Source organism: Labrus bergylta, chromosome 3 (assembly GCF_963930695.1).
Source record: "Labrus bergylta chromosome 3, fLabBer1.1, whole genome shotgun sequence".
Classification (NCBI taxonomy): domain Eukaryota; kingdom Metazoa; phylum Chordata; class Actinopteri; order Labriformes; family Labridae; genus Labrus; species Labrus bergylta.
In genome coordinates this window covers 5,267,531-5,283,881 of record NC_089197.1, presented here as the reverse complement: position 1 = coordinate 5,283,881, position 16,351 = coordinate 5,267,531, and the positions used below count along the sequence as shown (strand labels likewise).

Below are 16,351 nucleotides of genomic sequence, written 5' to 3'. Positions count from 1 at the left end.
ATTTCTTTTCATGATCAGTCAGACTGTCCATTTTAATTTATTATATTTTATTATATTGAGAATGAATGGCTGACAGCGTTGGAGTCGTCTGTCAGTCAGAAACACGTTTTACATTTACCATTATGTTAAAGAAGTTTTATATCAGACTGATCATTAATGATCTTCGTGTTTGAAAAATGTCACCTTTTTTTTCTCTATTTAAACTTAATAAATAATTTCCAGTATTCCTAGGACATCATAAAATATATTTGTTTACGAAATACAGAGTTTGTTATCAAATGATATATTGTATAGCATGCTACACAATTAAAATAAAACAATTTGAAAGACAAAAGAAAATCCATGTAGACGTCAGCTAAAGAACTCTCCGTTCAGCTCCACATTCTCCAACCAGCTCAGTCACTTCCTCAAATGGTGTTCAGGGTGGTATGTAAGTAAGCTATAGTTGTGTGCGGAAACGGGCCATTTAAAGATCTGGGGCTGTTTTCACAAAGCCTCCTAAATACTAAGTTGCTCCTAGTGACAAAAGTCTAAGACAGTTCTTAAAATCAGGAATTGCTGCTCTCGTGTCAGTGTGCTGGTCCCAGCTGAAGCTGATCAGCAATCACTCCAGCTGTCTTCCCTTGTCTTGATTACCTCATGTGTATTTAGTCTGTGTGCTTCCTACCTTTGGTGCCAGTTTGTCTCAGTACCTAGTGTGAGTAGCATTCCAGCCTTTTCTTAGTGACAGACTTCATTTGTGTATGACCTCGACTGTTTTTTGGACCCTGTTTTTTATTTTTTTTTATTTTATTTTATTGGGCTTTTTGTGCCTTTAATTGAGAGATAGGACAGTGAATAGAGTTGGAAATCAGGGAGAGAGAGTGGGGAATGACATGCGGGAAAGAAGCCACAGGTGGGAAGGGAACCCGGGCCGCCCGTTTGAGACGACGACCTCCATACATGGGGCGTGCGCATTAACAACTGCGCCCCCTGGACCTGGTTTTTTGCCTGACAATGTTGCACCTCTGTCTACTCTCTTTGAGCATTCGTTCAGTAAACTATGTTGAACTTTCAAACCTTTTAAGAAGTTGTGCATTTTTGTTCATCGTTTGTGCCTAGCCTGACAATGGCCCGTTTCTGCACACAATAATTGCTTACGGCCATACCACCCTGAACACGCCCCTTTTTTCCAGCAGTCCAGAGTGAGTGTGAGAGAGCAGGAGCTTTAGTTGGTTTTTTCGTTTCAGTTAAGTCCTCTGTTTCAGAGTGTGTGACCCCCAACAGTCACGGACTATTAGGGGGAACATTTTGCTTTATTTTATGTCGCTGTTCGTATGTTAGCATGTTGTTAACAAACTCATGAGGATGGACAACAAAGATGACGGGACCATGGAACGGTGACAAGGGTAAAGGCAAAGATGACAGACAAAAAGGACAGACGAACACAGGCATGGAGTAAACAACAAAGAGAAGAACGGATCAATACAGTTAACACAAACATTTGGTATAGATGCGCAAGGATGGATTTGGTACATTTGTTCGTTACATGTGGGGTAAAGTAGTATGAAAGGGGGTGGGAACGAAACACAAAACTAAAATGTGATAAACATGATTTTTGCCTTTGCCAGACGAGCGATATTTAACAGACGTAACTTTACACATTATGAAAGTAAGAGAATGAATGTGTGGAGTATGTTTGTGAACAGATTGAGAGCACACCTTAAAATGTTGCACGTGGCGAGTGAGAGTGTGAATGTGTGCAGAGTTAATGGGGGATGTTTGAATTACTTTTTTTATTTTGGTACGTGGGATTGTGAGTTTGAAACTGGAAACGGGGTTGTTTAATTTGAAGGGTTTTGTTTCGTGGGGACTAGAAAGCACTTTTAAGTTAATTTGGGGTTTTGCTTTGTTTTTAGGGTTGTTTGTTTTTTGATTTGGTTAAAGTAGCACTTGTTTCCAAGGGGAGGTTTAATTTTATATAAAAGTCAAATGGGGCAGGTGATGGGCCTTTTGCTCAGTAGCAAAAAATAAAACTGAATAGCAGATTAGTAATTTAGCAGAAAGGAAGCAGCTATGGACCCTCAGATGGTTAAGGAACTCTTAAACTTCAAGAAGAAAAACATCTTCCCTTCAAACTTTACTGAAAGTGAGTGTCATGTTCTGAAAAGGGAAGAGGATGTCATGATTTGGTCTCATTCAGTTTTGTGTTTCCATGTTTTAATTTCTCCTGTCCATCATTGTGTTTTTGTTTTAGTGTTTCATGATTTAGTTTTGTAGTTGTCCTCAGTGTTTCTTGTATTCCTGCCTCTGTGTTTCCCTCCATGTTGATTGCCCTGATTGTCCTCACCTGTGTCTGATTACCCCATGTCTATTTAGTCTGTGTTTCTTCCCCTCTGTCAGTGGCGCCTTGTTTTATCCTGTTGGATACAGGATAACAATATTTATTTCAACAAGTTTTTGTTTAAATAAATATTTTTATTCATTCTGCACTTGGGTCCAGTTCCTGATTTTCCACAACCTTAACAGAGTATTACCAATTAATAAGTCAAACTGTACAGCAGCACTGTGTTTTTGGTGCAAACAATTCTTTATTTGAAATTCAACAGAGCATATCACAATACAGACATTATCTCTTCACACTTCCTTCCCACCCCTAATCAAACTAATCGTTTCAAATGTTCATGGCAATGTTTCTAGATGATGAACATTATTACCAGTGCCAGAGAACACGAGATGAGCAGCAGCATCATGCAAAGGTGGGTCGTACTCCACAGGAAGCCAACGACATCTTCGTGGAGTTTCAGGCCAGTGCTATTGGGGCTCACTGTGGCATAGACAAGAGTTCTTAGTGTACTGAATCAGTAGGAATCGTCCAGTGCTTCACTATTTCATCAGCTCCTTCAGCACTGGAATCCAGCCCTTTTGAGATGTCCTAGGGTTCCCCAATCCCCAACTTGCACAGAGTCCACAATCAGACCCCCTGCCCTCCAGTCATGTGACACAACTGGCTTTGAACAGTCAACTTCAGTCACCCCAGAGGAGTGTAAGTACCAATACCATTTTATTTGAGCAGCAACATTCTGAAAGACCTACATATGCACTCAGTAGGCTTTCTTAGAAATTGATGCTGCATTAAATTACAAATGAGGCCTCTGTAAACAACTGTTTCCTAATTCTCAGTAATAGCTGAAATCTGGTCCAGTAAAAGGTAAGGTGTGCTGTCAGACCTGCAACATCTAGCCCTGGGAACACAGCTAGAGAGTGAGTTCATGAAGTATTTATAGTTAGGTGCTTATATATTTTTGATGGCAAAAATGTAACTCCACATATGTCTCTTTACGTTTTAAATGCATTCACTCATGCCACCATTGTGAAGAGGAAACTGGGAGAAAGTTTTATGATTGACTGCAGTGTGGCAAGCATCATTCAGGGGATCAAACAAGGTGACATGTTCAAAATATCTTAATTCATTTTAACTATACATAAAATGATTCATTCATTATGCACGTTTGTTTTTCAGCTTGACCCAATGGCCTACGATGTCCTCGTAGGATCAGTCTGTGACAAAGAGCACTGGACACTTGTTTGTGGTGAGTATTTATAGAACCATGTGTAGGAGGGTCCAGAAATGTGTGTGGTACTCTAGCATGATAATTAAATGTAATCATTCATCCGATTTTACATGACTTCACGTGTATGGTGAAGGTCATTTATCCAAAGGAGAAGCGGGCACTTTACATGGACCCCTCTGGCGATACAAAGAAGTGCAAGGACATGACTAAGGCAAGTTATACACCTGTTTTAACAATGTCATAAAAGGTTTTTAGTTACAAATGGCAACAATACTTTATATTCTACAGAGCTTTCTTGAGACGTGAACACAGCCACATCTCCCGGTGGGCTTGTGTTACAGTCAGCGAGACTCGACGTACTGTGGGGCTTTTGTCTGCAAGGTATGAGTGCAACTTAACCTTTTGTTGAGTACATCTATTGAATGTTACTGATTGTACTGTCTTGTATAGTTTGCAGAGCTTCTCCTAACTGGTGGGTTGCTGGATTTCTGTCCTGAAGAGGGAAATAGCTTGTCTGGTCACCTATTCAGGGTTTTTTCTTTTTCATTTCTGTCATTGTGTCATCATAAGCATGAGAAGTGTATTTATAAATTAATTACATGTGTGTTATGTGTTCGAAAACTTGTCAGACATATGCAGAGCATGTGGGAATGCATGCCAAAGTCCAGGGAGAAATAAAGATGACCATGATGACTGGGTAAGAATAAACTTGACACTTCTGTATGCTTACAAATCAAGTAATTCATTACTAATCTACTGCCATGCTTCTCTTCAGATCGTACAGCATGCAGTCTCTGGTTCCATTGGATAAGGACTTCCATTTTGCAGCATGTACACTGTGACAGGGGTCTGCAACAGGTAGCTCTGGAGCTACTGGTAAACCCAGATTTGATTTGAATTAAACTTTTGAGTGGACTGTACTTATTGTTTTATGTTTGTAAAAATGCAGTGCCTTTACTAGAGCAAATTAGTAGCTGTAACTATTCAGCAAAAATATGCGTTGTATTGAAATTTTCAAAGAGTAGTGTTTATAAAAATGCACCAAAATAATCATGTTAAGTAACAAATGATTTTAAGTACCATTAAATAAAGTTTATTTGTTCAAGTGAACTAATGATTTTAAGTACAGTCTACTTATGTTAGCTTGTTTTGTCTGCTGCAGTCAATTAAGGTTCTTCGTTATTGTAGTAAAGATCACTATTTGTTCACCATTTTGTTTCCTTTCACACTTCCTGGTTTCTCACTCTCTCCTCTTCCCCTTGATTGGTTGTTGTTTGCACACTGTCACTAATTAATTTCCGTACTATAAGGCGCACTTAAAAGCCTTTAATTTTCTCAAAAAACGACAGTGCGCCTTATATATGGATCAATTGGTTGATCCATACTGGTTGTACACGGCGCTCAGCGACAGTGACTCGGATAATGACGAGAGGGAGCCGGGCATGTTGGATGCCGTACTCGCCCAACTGTTCAATTCGGACACTGAAGAAGAAGAATTCGAGGGATTCGTGGACGGGGAATGAACTGAAAAAGTGAGCTTTACGTGTTATACGTAACTGAACAATGTTGAGTTATGCACTAACGCAGGGGTGCCCAACCTTTTTTGAACCAAGATCTACTTTTAAAGTTACCAGTCTGCCGAGATCTACCAGTCCACATAGTGAGCCATAGCCTTTACCAACAGCCTACAAACGCATTTAATACTCACACAACAAACAGAAAATAATAAATGAGAGTTCTGTAAAAAATAATGCAGACTACAGACTACAGCAGGCTGCTGTGAGATGATTTTGCTTTTGTTAAATTAGCTGCAGACACGGTGAGAGTGAACGGAGTAAAGTCCAACCGACTGTTTGACCGGGTCACGTGTGTTCCCACCTCGGTCCGTACGGATCACGGATCAACTGTGCTGTAGCACTAAAAGTAAAAAGGTTCGCGTGGTGGCTGGTGCTCCAGTGCAAGTGTGTGTGTGTGTGTGTGTGCGCGCGTGTGCGTGTGCGCTGTTTGTTGGTGTGTCTCGTCCCCCGCGATGCTCACAGTCATGACAGCAGAGAGGAGCAGAGAAAAGTAGCTGCAGCTTCATCAAATGCGCTTAATACTCGTAGCATAGTTTCTATATATGACTTTTTGGTAAAACATTTACCCCCCCGGTTTTACCTGCACGTCCTTGCGCGCGCTCTCTCTCTCTCTCTCTCTCTCTCTCTCCCCCGCTCACTCTCTCATGCACGCAGCAATTTCATGAATAAATGAAAAATTAAATACACACAGGTCGGAAGTATACTTGGGCTCCCAACACAGGTATCGTGTGTGGGAAACAGTGCAATGAGATGAAATTGAAATCACTTTTCTATTTTACAATTGTATTTTATATTGACAAAACATCTCGCGATCGACTGAGAATGAGTCAGCGATCTACCTGTCGATCGCGATCGACTGTTTGGGCACCCCTGCACTAACGTTTGAATTAGCGGTATCAGACTGTGTTTCTTTTACGTGTTTACAACTGAACAAGGCTGGGAGATATTGTGAATATGCACATTAACGTTTGAACAACGTTGAGTTATTGTGAATGCACTACGTATAAAACTACGTTTTGAGAGTTAAGAGAAACGTCAAAGAAATAATTGATTATTTGGGGAAATCGTCTTATGTACTTTTGTTTTTGTAGTTTTATACGTTACGTTTTATACGTATTTATATTTATATATTCACAATATCTCCCAGCCTTGTTCAGTTGTAAACACGTTCTATTCTATGCGCCTTATAATCCGGTGCGCCCTATATATGAAAACAGTTCTAAAATAGGCCATTCATTGAAGGTGCTCCTTATAATCCGGTGCGCCTTATAGTGCGGAAAATACGGTAGATTGAATTCACCTGCCTACTCCTTATTTAAGACTGCACTCATCATCACATGGGGCGGCAGTTCAGTAATGCATGGATGTTTCAATTCCATGTGTGTCTTATGATTCACCTAACTTGAAAGAAAATAAACCTGTTACAAGTCTTGTTGGATTCCTGCATCCTGACCCGATGCCCCATGGTGATAGCACCTCAAATTTGAACCCTTCTTTACAGTTATTACAACTAAACCACTGTAGTTTTGGTCACGAACAGTGTTGAAAAAACAAAGGAGGTGGACCCAATTTTGTCATCTCAAAACCATTATGATTTTCTCTTTTGTCAAAATGAAATCCAAATCATGTGTGGTGTAGTCTTTGTGTGCCATGTCTAATGACCTATATCAAAGCGTAGCACCGTTATGTTTACATATATCAGGGCACTGGTGGCACAGTGGTTAGTGCACGCGCCCCATGTATGGAGGCTGTCGTCTGAAGCAGGCAGCCCAGGTTCACCTCCCACCTGTGGCCTCCCTCCCATATATCACTCCCCACTCTCTCCCCCCCTGATTTCCAACTCTGTCCATTAAAGGCACAAAAAGCCCAAAAATAAATCTTTAAAATGTTTTCATATATCTAGATCTATGGTGCCTTGCCCTCAGTTTACCATATGATGATAGAAATAGAACAAAAAAACATGTTCAAAATATAAATGTATTTGGCCACCTACAATTTATAATAATGGGGGAAGCAACAGACACTGGAGAAAGTTTGAGTTGTTTTATTTTTCAACAACATACTTTCATCCAGCTGTCGGTCAAGCAATTTGAGCTCTTCAGCAGCCTGTCCGCAATGTCGGTCTGCAGGTATCACTTGTACACACAACAGACACTTTCTCTTGGTCTCTGTCTGAAATACATCAGTCATTGAGTTGTGTGTAGGTCAGATACTAACTCAAATATCTTCTCACTGGGGCGCAGTGGTTAGTGCGCACGCACCATGTATGGAGGCTGTCGTCTCATGCGGGCGGCCCGGGTTCACATCCCACCTGTGGCTTCCTTCCCACATGTCTTTCCCCTCTCTCCCTGATTTCCAACTCTACCCACTGTGCTATCTCTCCATTAAAGGCACAAAAAGCCCCCCAAAAAATCTTCTCACTATGTGAGTATCAAATATTAATCACTGCTCCATTTCTACACTGTTGGTCTGACAGTGACACTGGAAACTTGCAATCACTTCCCAAACTGCTCATTTGGCCTTTGCTGATGCAGAGGTGTTTGATTTGTCTGTTCATATGTTCTTTAAGTTTTCATATTCTTCCTTGATGTTCAAGTTGTGTCATTTGCCGTGAATTCATCCGTTTTGGGCCGATTGACTGAGGTTGAGCATCGCTGCAGCTGCTGCACATGTGGAGAAAATAGCAGTTAGGATAAGTGCATACGTTTTCATTGAAGTTGTTGCAGATAGGAGTTGAGTTTAAATGATGCACCTGTTGCCCCCCTCTGTCGATGGGTGACTGGCTAGTGGACATGGAAAAGGGCTTAAACAGATGCTGCTGGAACGGTATGGAGGAGCACAGCTGGGCGGAGTGCCCTGGAACCCTGCACGAGTTGCAGGAGAGGACCTGCTTTGCCTCCGGCGACCATCACTAAGAGTTCAGTGTCCACCCAGTCCAGGCGGGTGTTGTGCTGAGCTTTATATAAGGTTGCTTTTATATAGTATGCAGAGACAACACAAGTGAAGACCGATCTCCTCTTTTTCAATCAGGCATTTGAGGTGGTACGGTCTTGCTTCTCTCCAGCGGTCTGAGACTTTCTGCTGCCGACAGAAGAGGGGCACCTGAACAGGATGCCAGAAGAGTGGAGAGCCTCTCTATAGTTTTTTCTGGAAAGAAAATATGAACTTGAGCTATAAAGAACTATTGGCATGATAACCAAATGCAACTAAATCTAAAAAAAAATAAAAAAACATTTGGGCTCTTCACTGCTACACTATATGCCATGCCAGGGGTTCTACAACTTTTTTGGCTTGTGTACCCCCTTTAAAAAATAATTTCAGCCAAGTACTCCCTCGTGTGGCTAAGAAACATTTTCAGGAAATAAAATGGAAAAAGAACATGAATAAATGTATTCAATGTTATGTGCTTTACAGTGTCATAATAACATTGAAATGAAAGATGACACAAATTCTATAATTTTGTGGTGCTATATTTTTCAGAAATAATTAAAGATTGAGGCAGCTAGTACCTTTGATGGTCCAAGGATCTCACCGATTTATTTCTGTCAAGTAAGAAGCATCAAAATGAATCACGGTTACAAAATGTAAAACACGTTTCTTTTTTTTTTAGTGCATTTCTTTTCCTCTCCTTATCTCTCTTCCCATTGACAAGGAACCCCACCATTTGTAAGTTATTCATGCATATTAGCCTCATATATACTGTACCTGTATTCATTTTTTTTATATTTCATGCAGGATACTCTGTCATGAATGTCTTCGAGCCAGTCATCATTATGGAGCACGAAACCATAATTGGAGGTTTCAAGTGCCTGTATTGGTTGGTAAAAAAATGAGATAGCCCACCACACCAACTACAGCAAGCTGCTTAGTTTGGCCCAGCTCCTAGGCTGTGACTATTTCCTCAAACTGAAAGTAAATATTTACAGCAAATATTACAACTTTGCATTCATTCAGGCCTTATATATATATATATATATATATATATATATATATATATATATAAAACTCAATATTCTTTCCCAGTGAAAAATACATCATTTACATTGTCTGTTTCTAAGGTTGATCGCAGGGACAACTATCGTTCTCATCGAATAATCGATGATATGCTGGAAATAGTTTGAACCTTCATTGAGGAGCCGCTGACTACACTCTTCTCCTCTGTCGTCCCCCGGTGGTGGAATGAACTTCCAAACTCTATTTGATCTGCAGAGTCCCTTTGCACCTTTAAAAAAAAACTAAAGATCCTAGATCCTTGCTTGTGTTGTACTTACTCTCTGATGTACGTCGCTTTGGATAAAAGCATCTGCTAAGTGAATTGTAGAATTCTAGAGCTAATGAGAGCATCACCATCCATCAGTCTGGAGCTGGACGAAAGCACAGACATTTCCCTGCATCGTCAGCTTGATCTACACATCAGGTAAGAGCATATCTTTGGTGGACCCTGCTCACAGTGCAGTCTGTCCTATAAGAGTCAACACTGACTAAGTTTTGTAAACATTTTCTGCATGAATATGCACACTTCCAGCTTCATACACTTTCATGAATAAAGGACCTTTTGAATCTCTTGCGTTCTAATTGGAATAAAATCTTGCATGAATAGCATTATCAGGAGTGTAATTTCTTTCTTTCTGTTTTTATTGAGATTCCTGTTTTCATGCTTCCCCCATAGACTGTAAATATTACTGGACAAACCCTGACGCGTCTGTGACATAGGCAGAAAATGAGTCCAAGCGACGGCCGCATCCATATTGGATTTGCTGTCTCAACCTAACTTTGGATCAACCTAGTAACAGCAGTAAGGCGGGACTGTGGGCGGGACCAAAGTTCGCCGACCGACCGACGCGACCGACGAGCTTGACGCTAGCAGCCTAGCAGGCTACTTCACAGCCGTTCACGGCATAGCTAACAACTGCTCTATCTGCTACTGCTGTCCTGCTCCCACTCGTCCATAACTATAAACAGTAAGTTAACCTTAAACTTTTCTATGACACAGTTAAAACGAATTATCTTCAACCCAAAAATATAATTAAAGTCTTAAAACTACACTTTAAAAAAAATTATTACCGGTGGTTATTTGTCACAGCAGTGACTTTGTCCGGGTTAGTAGAACAAAACATTAGCAAAGTTGTAACATAAAATGTAAGAAACAGTTTGAGGCTAATCTTTACATTAAAATTCTCACATTGTGTTACAAATCATTACTTGGGTGTAATAACATGTTTAAAGTTTAGAAGTCTGTTTGAAAACCATAAAAGAAAGATATTTGGCGCTTTTTTTCTTTTCTTTTCGTTGTTGTTGATGAAACTACTGTTAGACATAAACTGTAAATAAACATGTGAGACATCCAGAAGAAATCAATATTACAAAGCATACAGTTCATGTTACTGTTCTGATAAAGAGAGGAATGTCTGTGTCTTATATTTACTGATGTCAACAGTGATGACGGTGAACATGACAACTAAAAAATAAATATTTTATATTAATCATAAGATATTTATTTTCTATAGAATCCTCTGAAGTCATGGAGTCTGTGGACAGTGATGGAGTGTCAGCTTCACCCGCCAAAACCTGTAAGTATTAGAATAAATTGTATTTTAAGACTGGCATCTATTATTATGAACTGCAGCTACCTTGTTCAATATTATTCCTGCAGATGTGGCTCATAACAAAAAAACAGCCTGAGCTGTCACATGTAGTTCACTGTACATTTTGTCTGAGGCATTAATTGAACATTTTTGTATTTCTCCCTTAGACACCGTGTGGATTATTGGTGACAGCTGTGTCCGTCGAGGTGCCCAGAGAGCTGCAGAGACAGAGGGAAGGAACCTGGGCCTGAAGAACGTCCACATGAGTTGGTTCGGCTGGGGTGGACTTCGCTGGAAAGGCCTCCTTCCCTTCTTTGAAAACTCACTCCGAGGGAGGTCTCCCCCGGATGGCCTCATCATTCATTGTGGGGGCAACAGCATGGGACATGTCAGTGGTGTCGTGCTGGTCAATATGATGAAGGAGGACCTTCAGCAACTCCACGCACGACACCCTGGCATGAAGATCATGCTGTCTGCCCTCACCCAGAGGTGCCAGTGGAGGCATGGCATCCATCCGGGGAAGATCGACAAATCTCGTAGGTTTGTCAACAGTGTTATGGCTACATTTGTTGGATCCATAAGCAGTGCAATGATTGAGCACCCTCAAATTAGACATGACAGTCCTGGGCTATTTTTGAAAGATGGAGTTCATTTCACATCTAGGGGAAATTATATATTTTTAAGTAATTTTGCTCATTGCCTTAAAGACCACTTCCAAATACAGTGAAACTCCACTGGAATTTGAAAGTGGCCTTTAGGACCTTTTTTTAGATGCCAAATTCATAGCCCACTGCCATGGCTAATGTTGAGTTTCTTTATACTTTTGTTAAACATCCGCTTCTGTAGCCATGACACTGTGTCCCTCCCCCCCCCCCCCCCAACCAACCACCCACTCTTTGCAGCTCCCTGGGCTCATGATGGACATAGCTGTCACCATACATATGTTATGTAAATATGAACGTTTGAAGCCTGAGTGAGTTCCTGTTCCTGCAGTCCCCCGTCTGTTCCTGCAGTCCCCCGTCTGTTCCTGCAGTCCCTCGCTGTTCCTGCAGTCCCCCGTCTGTTCTGCAGTCCCCCGTCTGTTCCTGCAGTCCCCCGTCTGTTCCTGCAGTCCCCCGTCTGTTCCCGCAGTCCCATCAATGGACAATAACTATCACCCCTATTTGTTTTTGCACCAGGCTTGTTATTTATTTTGGTGGTTATTTATTTTTTATTAAAAAAAGTATTCTATGTATATTCACTCCTTTGTCTCTACTTATGAGTATACATTTTCATTCTTTTTACCAAATAGTAATGTAGTTAATATCTGTTTGGGTAGTTAGAGTATTTAGCTTTATAATTAAAGACAACTAAATGTCCCTGACACCAGAGCTATAATAATTTTTAGAGCATGCCTTTTGTTACTTGCTTTAGATACAAAAACCCTTCCTTTATCTCTAATAATGTAAAGTGGAGAGATTTCTGCTCTTTCTGTTCCAATATGTGCCACAAGAAGTCCCCATATACAAATTCAAAACAATCAAAATCAAGATTCAACCAGAGTAAATTACATTAATTACGTGTGGTTAGAAAAATGTTTAAAAATCATTCAGAAATGTGGTCTTCCTAGATCAATATCACATAATATCATCTAGTTTACCCATCTAAGTTATACAAATGATGTGCTTTATCATCGAATATAGAAGAGTTTTAATGTTAACAATTAAGGGAAGTATTAAAAAGCACATCATTTATATTTATAAAATATATCAAAAAGAACCAATGTATTACAGTTATAAGAGGTTAAGAAATGGAAACTAGTAGGAGACTCCTGATACGATTAGTACAAATTCTGGACCCAAAAGCACGACTCAGATAGGCAGGATAAAGTTACAAAAAGTTTATTCCAAATGTGACTCAAAAAGTGCAAGGGGAGGGGTAGTGCGAGGTTCCAAGTGGCAGTGTCCGTGATCCCAGAGTGGTGTCCCAAAAGCACAGGTGAGGTGAAGCAAAAAACACAAACAGCTATCTGACGCAAGGCAGAGAAGAAAAAAGGGGTTAGCTACACAAGCTATCACAATGAGCACTAGAATCCAGAGAAGCCAAGAGAGTACAATACCACGCGAGCTGGTGAAACAATCTGGCGGCGAGGTGAAGCAGAGGGAAGTCTTTGTAGTAGAGATCCTGATGACCAACAAGCTGCACACTGGTGCCGCCTGGGAACATGAACCCACCACACTCACACAGACAGGGAATGACAAACATATAGGTAGGAACTATCACTGGGGTGTCAGGTGTTGCTAGACGGGGAGCAATTACACTTTTTTGACCGCTGTACGCCACGCTATGAGGTAACAGGAGTGATTGTAAATGGACATGTCTGGATTACTGTTTGAACAGCTCACATGTGACAGTGATCAAGACAACGATGGAATAAGAAATAAATATTCCTAAAGGAAGAAGATATATATATAACATGGAATTGACAACAACAAAGCTAACATTAAAAACACAATAATTTTTAAAATCATAGTTTTTTTGTTGAAACTAGTAATACCTTCAACCTTTGAACAATGCCTTGCTTGTCACACTTGCGAGGTTGTTGAAACACAACTCCCTGGTGTCCTACATCCTACATGAGAGAGAAAATGAGAGGTTAAAACTCTGGTTTTAAACATGCAGTATGGCCTGTCTTGGTTGAAAGCCCACTCACCACGACAAGGTGCAGGCCAAGAGTAGGAACATATAACACGGGACAAACACACAAGACACTACAGCACAGGACAAGTGAAAATGAAAAGCAAGAATACAACAACAATGCAAAAGTTACGTACTATTACTGAACCTGAGGGTGAGCAATGGGGACAAAATTAACCACAAAATAAATCAGGAAGTATGTTTATCTACCTTATAACAACTATGTAACAATAACAATTTCCAAAAACCCTCAGCAAAATTAACAATCAATTCAACATACATAACTTAAATATTAATATATAACATTTTTATCAAACCTGGAGATCCAAAAATGTGTTGGTGAACTCTATAATACAAATCAGAACATTTAACATACAGTACATTTGAACATCTTGAAGTTTTTTTTGTTTATAGGTAAACTCTATAATATTTATTTTTTGTAGACATTTTAATTTTAAGTAAACTTTTAATTGGACAAACAATTCCATAAACTATGTACATAATAACTACAACGAATCTGACACTGAAAATGATTAACAGATCAACATCATCTTAGGCCCCGTTCATGCAGACTCTAAAAGACATTGACCAGTCATTCATGTGTTCAGTTTTTATTTGACATTGGCTTTAAGTAGTGGTGAGGTGAGGTTTCTCTTTAAAGGCTCTATGTACAGTTTTGAGAATTCTATTTTCATTATGTCTTGAAGTAGCATCCCAGTAGATTTTTAATAGAAAAGTTGGGCCCCGTTCATGCAGACTCCAACTGATAATCATCTATGTAATCGGTGGGTTTTTCTGAGAAAAAAGAAAGAAAGTCTTTTCACTAAGAACTAAGGCCCCGTACATGCAGGCTCTAAGTTCAATTATTGTTTTAATTCCAGCTCTGAACATTCAAGATTTCTGCTCACTTGTGACAACATGTGCACTTTCTAAACGGCAGACATTGAAAGTTACTTGTGCCCCGTTCATGCAGGCTCCAAGTAACAGTTTCAATGTTGTTCTATAGCATTATTATACTTACCATTTCCCATGTTGCAAGAAAAACATCAAAAAGGAGTTGGCCACATTCTGATATGCAGGAAATAGAATTTGTTGTACAATTAGAGAACCATATACACAAATATACATATATATATATATACATAAAGAGATGCAGGTAGAAGAACATACTGTACAGATATAGAAACATACATACAAATATATACACATACAAATATGCACATATAAACAAAGAGAAGCAGGTAGAAGAACATACTGTACAGTAATAGAAACATACATATAAATATATACACATATGTACAATATCAAAATATATACATAACTTGTGTACTTCAACCACACACAGAAGTGACCAAACACCTTTTATTTAATCTCCATAAAAATGGATTAATTTAGTAAGCTTTCTGCGAACCACTTTACCTTCCTTTATTTTTTCTGCCTCTCTTCTTGCTATGTGGTTCAGTCGAACTTTGCAGTACCATGCAGTAGCCATCCTTACCAAAACATGGACATGGTTGGCTTCAACACACATGTCAAACATGTGGCTGTGCAGCTGGGGAAAGAGATTCTTCTCTGAACAATCTGCAAGAACCTGGGTGACAATTGCTGCAGTTGTTCCTCTTCCCAGTGGAGGCTTGCCCTCATTGATTTTTAGAAGCCTCTGAAAGCGTCTTTCAGTAGCTTGGCAAACTGCAGTGATGTCCGGTGATGGTTTCTGGAGGCCACCTCTGTTCTTCAAAGTAATGAAATGGTGAACCGAGTCATCTGAGGTCAGTGCTTGTGAGCAAGCCATGCATGTTATCTTCTGTTTCATCTTCTTGACGATGAAGCCTGTGATGTAAGAAATTGCTGCGTCTTTGTACTCAGATAGACTGTCAACATCTGGAAGGTCAGACAGACTGTCATCCTGAGGCACAAGCACTTCAACTGGCTTCACATCCAACCTGCGCGCAACATTCACAGTCGCGGGTGTTGAATCAAGGATGGTTGTGTTGTCACGAAGGAGACAGTTACCTGTGCCTCTTTTTACCTGATGCCTTACAAGGAGGCGCTTGTAAGCTCCTCTAAACTGCCTCACATTGGGGTTGTTGTTAAATCCGCCACGTGCTCTGATTGCAGAGAAGAACAGCTCCAAGTGGTCCTGGCTGAGTTTGTATGTCAGAAGGTATCGGCATGGGGCTGCTGGCTGCTCTACCAGATCTTCATAGATGCCCATCACACTTCTTGCACAAGCAATGAAACCATAAATGGCAGTTCTCTTCTGTGTAGAGTGCACATGTACAAGTGTGTTGTCTCTTCCTGTCATTCTGAGCCCACAAAGGAGTGACTCTGCTTCATCTAAAATGGCCTTGGCATGGTGTTTGTTTGCTGGCTTCAGGGGGGCTTTAAATCCCTTTCCAAGTGGGTTCCTGCTGTTAAGGACATCAAAAGCAGCATCAATGGTGCGCAAGAATTGAACAGTGGCTGAACATCCAAAGAACTGGGGATATTTAAGCCCCCTCTCACAATACTCAATGGCATCAGCCACACTGCTGCTGAAAAGTTGGGCTGCAAGATGTACCTTCATTTTTTGATTGCGCCACTGAATATGTGCCATCTTCAGTTTGTTGCCAAGGCGCAAACCCTCCTTCTCCTGAAGCTTGTTGAGCTCCTTGATGTACTGCCATCTTATCTGCTGGCCATCTTCTCTCACCAGAACCTCGACTGTTGAAAAGACAATCCGAAGAAGCTTGAGTATGTGACATGGATCCAAGAGAACATGGACTTTTTGTGTGTGATCTTCAGGATGGAAAAAGAAGGGTTTCATGTCCACAAGGTCCAACTTGGCACCAAGCTCTTTGACCATTGCAAAGTTTTGAGATGGTCCATCACATGTCAATGAGACAACCCTAACACCGATTTCATAAAGCCTAACTAGGCTCTCTCGGACAATGTTTGCTCTCTCTTGTCCGGTCATGCT

The 16,351-nt window shown here is 40.4% G+C and overlaps 1 long non-coding RNA gene across 1 annotated transcript; it reads left to right on the top strand.

Annotated features, from left to right (window-relative positions):
- Positions 1–3,492: 3,492 nt before the first annotated feature.
- LOC109998895 (uncharacterized) lies at positions 3,493–4,664 on the top strand. Its single transcript, XR_002278613.3, has 6 exons — positions 3,493–3,572; positions 3,688–3,765; positions 3,843–3,935; positions 4,005–4,026; positions 4,184–4,251; positions 4,330–4,664. It is a non-coding gene; the product is annotated as an uncharacterized lncRNA (long non-coding RNA).
- Positions 4,665–16,351: the final 11,687 nt, after the last annotated feature.